Consider the following 9,332-nt stretch of genomic DNA (forward strand, 5'->3'; position numbering starts at 1 on the left):
CGAGCAGTGACTAAGTTTGTGGTAAAAGGCTTGCACCCATTTGCCACAGCAGATGCCCCCGATTTTCGGTAAGTGAATGTGTTTAATTGTAGGCAGGGACATTACTGGATATTCTTGTGTAATTGCTACAGAATACCTTTTCATTACAGTTTTCCAAAGTATTCTGGACTCTTTCAGCTTTCCAAAAGTGTGTGCAGGTTGCTCTGAATTTCTTGGTAGAACATCTGCAATGCTGGAAGAAAGATGTGGATAGATGTCAACAATTAACATAACTGTTTAACATAACTCAAGTCGTGTTTGTGGAGAAAGCTAACTCCATTCTTAGAGGAATATCTTTGATGTATCAAAGAAATACAAAAGAATGTGATTGCCATTAGGAATGTTCGGTTTTACACACACACATGGTGTGATTGCCCCAACATGTATCAGTACATTATAAATGAACAATTTAAATAAAATCATTGATCTAACAGGCCATCAATGTGCTTTGAGAAATTGTTTTCCCTATTGTTTCCTACAGTGTCAGGTACCTGCAAGCTGACTATTTTGTTAATGATGCTTGAACCTCAGAGCATATGACACTAGAGCCTCTGGCTTCTCTGAAGTTCACAAACTCCTTAAAGCAGATAAACAGAAGATAGATGAATCTCATTTTATATTTTTTCTCAGTAGTAGCACTTTCATAAGCTTTTTTACAACTAATCTTTAGTTATACTGCTATGCACAACCTATGTAGCTCATGGGTTTAGTCCACTGTGTTAAACTAACTAATTTAACCCACATACCATTCCAGCAACATAAGAGCAGTTCAACAATTTCACAATTTTGAAAATAAAGTTGGCCAAATTCACAATCAGTTGTAGCTGGACAATGCTTAAACACTGGGAACACAAGGAGAGGGACGGAACGGGAACTTTGCAGAGCAGTATCGATTAGTCCTCCATGGGGAGGGTGTCCATGGGAGTCCTGTAGGGAGAGAGCACAGTGAGAGGTAAAGGTACTGTTCCAGAGAGTCCAGAGGGGGTACAGGAGAGTCACAATGGGCAGGAGGGCAGGCAGGTAAGCAAGGTGAGTGTGGAACCCTTGGATTTTAGACTGGCTGTAGAAGCGGAAACAAATAGGACCAGCGCTGGAGAGCACAGCAGGGAGAGAATCTAATGGAACTGCAAACTGGAGTAGAGACACAGAAAGGCAACGTTAGACATGGAGGCCTAGTTACCACCAAAAATAGCAGGACGAACTGGCAGAGAGTGGAATGCAGCACTGGTTTAAAAACCCTCCTGCTGATCGCTCTGGAATCAGGAGCAGGTGAGATGCCGGAAACTCCTCCCCAGAGGATGAACCCTGGAAGTCCTCCCGCACAAACAGCATAAACCCCAGACACACTATGTCATGGTCCGCGGCTCGGTGTCTGAGGAGCGGTGGGGATGCCCACGCCTACGGGTGTGGCTGTCGTCTTCACACCTGCATCCCATTCCAGGTGATCATCAGGAGGACTATTTAACCCCACACAGCCGGCTGCTCCACGCCAGTCCGTCAGTCACCATTCAGTGATAACTTGGCCGCTCACGAAGGTTGATGTGGAATTGCTGGTTTCTATGAACTGTGTTAGTCCTGTTACCGCGTGCTCAGGTTATTGTCCGGCGTGTTCGACCCTTCACCTGCCTGTCCTCCTGCCCGCCTGGAGTTCAGATAAACCACCTGTCATCATCCTCTCTGTCTCCCTGGAATCCTCTTCTGTGGACACTCACCCCTCCCTCCGGTCCCCACGGCCCGGCCCCGATCGAAGATAAATAGCTCTACCCCTTTGTATGCTGTCATTTCCCTGCTCCCCAGTAACCCTCTCCCTTTTCTGTTGCAGCCTCCAACGGTCCTGATCACGGTGTTCCTGAATCGTTTATCTCCCGGTCTCTTCCATTCTAACATTTCCTTTTGGTTATTCCGGGTCACCTTTAGTTAAGAAATAAAGTTTATCCTGCGTGCATTTCCTACGTATTGTGTTTGCTTCTGGGTCCAGCTTGTGTGTTAGAACTACAGTTCTTGACACACTAGCATGGAGCATGTCAAAATGGACATCAGTTTTTACTTTTTTGTGCCTATGAGGATAATTTACTTGTACATGTATATTTCAGGCAGGAATCCTAAAATTACAAACCTTGAAACAGGTTGCAAATGCAAAATTTTAACCTTGATGTTTTGGGGTGTTTAAGTCTAACCAAGTAGTTGGACACCTAAAAATAGGTCTCTGACAGCACTGAGCAGCTCCTTCAGTGGCAGGCTGCTGCACCCACAATGTGGGACGGAGAGATTTCGCAGGTCTTTCCATCCAGCTGCTGTCAGACTCCACAACATGGTCACTGCAGATGACCACACACACCCCATACCCAATGGTAACTTTTCGTCCTGTCTCCCCGATGTGTAATAGTACCAAGTGTGCTAAGCCAGGGTTTTAATAGTTTTGCAATTTTCATTAGTTTTTATTTTTATTTAGTTTTGACTTCAGATTTTCAATTTTATATCAGTTTTAATTAGTTTTTACCAATTGTTTGCTAGTTTAGTTTAGTTTTTATTTTTTTGAAAATCCTTAGTTTCAGTTTAGTTTTGATTAGTTTCAGTTATAGTTTTAGTTGTGTTTGCAATAATTAAGTGTAACAAAATCCCAGTTTCATCATATCAGTCATTCTCTTCTGCTTATCCTTGGGTATGTTGCTATTCCAGCTACCATACCCTGCACCCTGGACAGGTCGCCTGTCTGTCGCAGGGCTAACACGCAGAGACAGACAACTCACATTTCCACCTATGGGTTCTTTAAATAAATAAATAAATAAATACATAAATAAATAAAGGCAGATGAACAACCATTGATACCAGGCAACTTTAAATTTTATATATTGGCCCCAATGAGACTATTAACTCTTTTTTTTTTTTTTTAATTTTTTATTTTTTTTATTGCCTGTCCCGTTTGGCTCTTTTGCCATCAGAATTGTTGTCTAAAGGCAAAGAAAGATGCCCAACGGATTTACTTTACCAAATTGACCATCCCAGCCTTGCCATAATGGTCCATTTGATTCACCTTTTATTGTTTATTTTATTTTCACTTACTGAATATGGGACAGACTTTACTGGGGGAAAGAAGGGGAGAAAGAAAGAGGGAAAGAGAAACAGCTGAGAAGAGGGACGGGGGAGAAGGGCAAAAACCAAAAACCAACAGAATGAGCAGAAAAAGAAAAAAAAGAAGAAAAAAAAATGCATATATCAATCACCTGGATCACCTGCTGAGAAAGAAAAAAGAAAACAAGCAGAAGAGAACAAGAGTAATAGAATAAACAACATCACAATGATATATGACAGTAAATACTAAATATTAAACATTATTGTGCAGCACATAAGATCAACAGAACACAGTGTGCTTTGAGGTAGGAGCCAAAAAGAGTGTAGTTTGTGGGTGTGATCACCCGTGTGTACACCTGTGAGCATGGACGCGCTTGTTTTTTGTTTTTTAAAAGGTTCCTTCATGTAATGATCTGCTAGGGAGTGTGGGGGGGCCACAGCCCCGTCCTCCAGGGCATGAAGCAGATATGGAGGAGATCAAAACTCCAGACATCCAGAGGCCCCCAGAACACAAGAGACCAAGGAAGACCAAGAGAGGGGCAGCCGCGCCACTGTGCCAGAAAGAGCTGAGGAGAGTCCCAGATGAGGGCTCACTCAGCAGCCGCGGAGCAGAAGCCAGGGGGAGTTGCAGTGACGTGCCCGTGAGCTCCGCCGGCAGCCAGCCGTGCCTGAGTGACCGAGCCCCAGGCCGAGAGGCCGGGGGCACCCCACCTCCGAAGTGGCCCGAGCAAGCCCCAGGCTCCAGGCCCCGATAAGCGGCCGCCAAGGAGTGAGCCGGTGTGTACCTGGACGCCCATCCCCGGACACAAAGAACCACCAACGCACCGATGTCTGAGGGAGTCCGCCACTGGCAGGGGAAGTGGTGGTAGGGGGAGATAGGCCTCCATACCTTGGAGGGCCTAAGATGTCCCCAGAGAGGTGGCGCCTGACACCCAACCTGACATATGCTGAAAAAGCCTAACCTGGATCCAACACTTCAGTCAAGCTACAGGCCCATCTCCAAACGTCCTTTATCTCTAAAATCTTAGAAAACGTTGGGTGAAGGGGGGGAAGAAAGGAAAAAAAAAAAAAAAAAGAACAAAACTCCTGTGGTCACCTGTAGGAGAAAAAAAACAAGAAGAGAAAGCAAACAACAAAGGCAACATAATAAATAAAAAAACGGGCACCATCACAATAACTAGTTAGCAGTAGATATCAGTAGATACAAATAATAAACGATATTGTGCAGCAACCAGCAAGATAGACAGCGCACATGTGCTTTGGGCAGCAGCCAAGAAGCTGTAGGTCCGCGTCTGTGAATACCCGGGTGTACACCTTGTGCAATACCTGTGTGGATCAGCATGCTTGCATTCCAAGGTTTCTTCCGATGTAACGATCTGCTAGGGAGTGTGGGGAGCCACAGCCCCGTCCTCAGGGCATGAAGCAGGTATGGAGGAGATCAAAACTCCAGACATCCAGAGGCCCCAAGACACAAGAGACCAAGGAAGACCAAGAGAGGGGGCAGCCGCGCCACGGTCCAGTAAGAGCTGAGGAGAGTCCCAGATGAGGGCTCACTCAGCAGCCGCGGAGCAGAAGCCAGGGGGAGTTGCAGTGACGCGCCGTGAGCTCCGCCGGCAGCCAGCTGTGCCTGAGTGACCGAGCCCCAGGCCGAGAGGCGGGGGCACCCCACCTCCGGAGTGGCCCGAGCGAGCCCCAGGCTCCAGGCCCGGATAAGCGGCCGCCAAGGAGTGAGCCGGTGTGTACCCGGACGCCCACCCCAGAACACAAAGAACCACCAACGCACCGGACACTGAGGGAGTCCGCCACTGGCAGGGAAGTGGTGGGGGGTGAGATAGGCCTCCAAAACCTTGGAGGGCCTGAAGATGTCCCAGAGAGGGTGGCGTCTGATACCCAACCTGACATATAGACACAGACATACAGGCACACACAACAACAAACATCCATTCCCACCCTCATGCGCTCATATGCACTATCCACACTCAACCACATGGAGACAGACAGAAAGAGACGCTGTACACACGGTCACACCCCAACGTACTCTACGAACCGGGTCTAGGTACCCTTGCCCCTGGAGGGGGGAACTGCACCCAGACCCAGGTGGTGTTACCCTTTTCCCTGCGGTGGGGAGAGGCAGACCGCCCCGACTCCGCAGCAGCAGGGAGGCCCCACACTCCAGACCGCAGTCGGAACGGCCAACTCCTCCTCCTAGCCCCCCCGCTCCAGGCAGGCCGCAGAGAACGGGGGTGAGAGAAGACTCCAAACCTCCCTCTACCCGCTCATTGTAGTGTGATGCATGTGTGTTCTAAGGTGCATTTAAAACCCAGGAGGGCATGGAGCTACCTGCCAGAGAGCAGCAGGTAAGCGCATAGTCCCTCCTGCTAGCCCTCAATGTCTACGTGTATTCAAAATTGAGAGGTGGGCAACGACGCCAGGGGTGAGGTGTACACCCTGATGGTAATTCTGACTCCGTGTATCGTGCCCACCCCCAAGATCCTATATGTATGCGTAATGAGAGTGTGAGTAATGTGAATGTCTAAGTTGTGGGATAAAATTGAGGCAGAGGCAGCCAGAAGGGGACAGTTAACTAAAATTAACTGAATTTATAGCAAAAATGTGTTTAGTTTTCATTGACATTTTGTCAACGGTGAAAATGAAGTTTAGTTTCCAGATTTTTTTCTTGCTGTCTCATTATGCCAGCAGGTGGCAGTACGTTAGTTGAGTCGTCTGTGTTGCTGCTCCGTCCACGCGCAGAATCATGTCAGGAAAAGTCGGGAGAAAGCGCCAGAGTCCAATTTGGGATTACTTTGAATATGACTGTGTTTTGGATAAAGCAAGTGTCTTGTAGTGGAAAGAGACAAATTATGAGGGACATTTCTAAAGGGAAAAAAAAATCCCACAAACCTTAAAGTGCACTTGAAAAGCTCACACAAGAAGGCTAACCTAGCTTACCTTGAGAAGGTAAGGGAGCACACTCAACCCTCATCCCCAGAAAACAGAAGCTAACCCCAGGCAAGGCAGCGTGATGCATCCCGAGACAACAGGACTGGGATATCTACATAACTGTGTGAGTCAATTGCCTTCAAAAAGTTTATCAATTCACTTGAAACAAAATTACGAACACCCGGTGCTGCAAGAGTTAATAGTCTCATTGGGGCCAATATATAAAATTTAAAGTTGCCTGGTATCAATGGTTGTTCATCTGCCTTTATTTATTTATGTATTTATTTATTTATTTATTTAAAGAACCCATAGGTGGAAATGTGAGTTGTCTGTCTCTGCGTGTTAGCCCTGCGACAGACAGGCGACCTGTCCAGGGTGCAGGGTATGGTAGCTGGAATAGCAACATACCCAAGGATAAGCAGAAGAGAATGACTGATATGATGAAACTGGGATTTTGTTACACTTAATTATTGCAAACACAACTAAAACTATAACTGAAACTAATCAAAACTAAACTGAAACTAAGGATTTTCAAAAAAATAAAAACTAAACTAAACTAGCAAACAATTGGTAAAAACTAATTAAAACTGATATAAAATTGAAAATCTGAAGTCAAAACTAAATAAAAATAAAAAACTAATGAAAATTGCAAAACTATTAAAACCCTGGCTTAGCACACTTGGTACTATTACACATCGGGGAGACAGGACGAAAAGTTACCATTGGGTATGGGGTGTGTGTGGTCATCTGCAGTGACCATGTTGTGGAGTCTGACAGCAGCTGGGTTGGGTGGACTGTCCTGGGCTCTATGGGGCCGGGAGGCGCTGCTGCGCTGGGCCCCGGTCTGGATGGGCCTGGGCCCCCTTTCCCTGGTGGGTCGCGGAGTATGGGGGTGCCTACTGGGGTCAGCGGGGGAGCTGGCCCCAGGGAGGGGTCACTTGCCCCTCCCTTCCTTCCCTCCCCATCTCCAGCTGCCTCCCTCTTCCCGCTCCACCACAACCACCCACACATGCGAGTAGGGGTATGTCACCAGGGTGCAGAGGAGGCCACCCCCCCCCCTGTCCCCTTCTGGCTGCCTCTGCCTCAATTTTATCCCACAACTTAGACATTCACATTACTCACACTCTCATTACACATACATATAGGATCTTGGGGGTGGGCACGATACACGGAGTCCAAATTACCATCAGGGTGTACACCTCACCCCTGGCGTCGTTGCCCACCTCTCAATTTTAAATACACGTAGACATTGAGGGCTAGCAGGAGGGACTATGCGCTTACCTGCTGCTCTCTGGCAGGTAGCTCCATGCCCTCCTGGGTTTTAAATGCACCTTAGAACACACATGCATCAACACTACAATGAGCGGGTGGAGGGAGGTTTGGAGTCTTCTCTCACCCCCATTCTCTGCGGCCTGCTGGAGCGGGGGGGCTAGGGGGAGGAGTTGGCCGTCCGACTGCGGTCTGGAGTGTGGGGCCTCCCTGCTGCTGCGGAGTCGGGGCGGTCTGCCTCCCCCCACCGCAGGGAAAAGGGTAACACCACCTGGGTCTGGGTGCAGTTCCCCCCCTCCAGGGGCAAGGGTACCTAGACCCGGGGCTTAGAGTACGCTTGGGGAGTGTGATCGTGTGTACAGCGTCTCTTTATGTCTGTCTCCACGTTGGTTGAGTGTGGAGTAAGTGTATATGAGAGCATGAGGGTGGGAATGGATGTTTGTATATGTGTGTGCCTGTATTTCTGTGTCTATATGTAAGTAAGTAAGTAAAATTTATTTATATAGCACTTTTTAAGACAAAAACGCTGTTACAAAGTGCTTCACATAAAAACATGTCAAACGAACAATATTAGAAGAAATATAAAAGCATATCAAACAAGCAATAGTACAATATAAATATAAAATAAGACAACATATTACCCAAATGCCTGTCTAAACAGATGAGTTTTAAGCTGTTTTTTAAAAGAGGCCACCGTGTCGATGGTGCGTAGTGAGGAGGGTAAACCGTTCCACAGTATTGGAGCCAGGGTTTGAAAAGCGTGATCCCCCTTTGTTTCAGACGAGTCCGTGGAATAGATAGACGACCACTATCAGTGGATCTAAGAGTTCGCTTTGGAGAATAGGGTTTGAGAAGCTCCGAGATATAGATGGGGGCCTCACCTTGTAGAGACATAAACGTAAAGGTGAGGATTTTAAACTTATATCTATACCCAATCGGAAGCCAATGCAAGGATTTTAGTATAGGAGTGATATGGGAAAATTTATTGCTGTGGGTTAAAAGCCTTGCTGCAGCATTTTGAACCGCTTGGAGCCGATTTAGTGAGGCCTTAGATACACAGGAGAAAAGTGCATTACAATAGTCTAGCCGGGAGGAAATAAAGGTGTGGACAAGCATCTGCAGTTCGGTTTTGGAGACAATAGTCCTGAGTTTGGCAATATTTCTTAAGTGGAAAAAGCAGGAACGGGTCACGGATTTAATATGAACATCAAAGGACAAAGATTGGTCAAAAATTATCCAAGATTCCGAGCAGTGGCTTTTATCGTCGATGAAAAAGCACCCAGATGTTGACTAATTTGAGGCTTGATATTCTCTGGGGCAAGGATTAAGCACTCGTCTTATCTGCGTTCAGTTGCAGGAAATTTGTTTGTCATCCAAAGATTAATTTCCTTAAGACAGTCCATAAGAGTGGATAGCTTGTCTATTCCCAAGATTTAAAAGAAATGTTATAATTGGATGTCGTCTGCATACAAATGATAAGAAATATTTTTGAAACCGCTAATGATCCGGCCTAAGGGAAGAATATATAGTGAAAATAACAGGGGGCTTAAACCGAACCTTGTGGAACTCCACATAGGAACTTCGCCACGTCTGATTGGAAGTTTCCCACTGAAACTAGAAGCGTCCTATCTTCCAGAAAATGAGGTGAACCACTTTAGAACAGATCCAGATATCCCTACCATGCATTTAAGCGATGGATTAAGATCTGATGGTCAACGGTATCAAAGGCTGAACTAAGGTCCAGAAGAACCAGGACTGAGCAATCACCCCTGTCTTCAGCCATCAAGAGGTCATTTGTGACTTTCAGCAGAGCTGTTTTCTGTAGAGTGTAACTTTCTAAAACCCGATTGGAATTTATCAAGAATGTTATGCTTCTCCAGCGCTTTCTTTACTTGTAGCCAAACAACTTTTTCTAAGATTTTAGAGATAAAAGGAAGTTTTGAGATGGGCCTGTAGCTTGACTGAAGTGTTGGATCCAGGTTAGGCTTTTTCAGCATATGTCAGGTTGGGTG

Source organism: Simochromis diagramma, unplaced genomic scaffold (assembly GCF_900408965.1).
Source record: "Simochromis diagramma unplaced genomic scaffold, fSimDia1.1 OVJJ01000304.1, whole genome shotgun sequence".
Lineage (NCBI taxonomy): Eukaryota > Metazoa > Chordata > Actinopteri > Cichliformes > Cichlidae > Simochromis > Simochromis diagramma.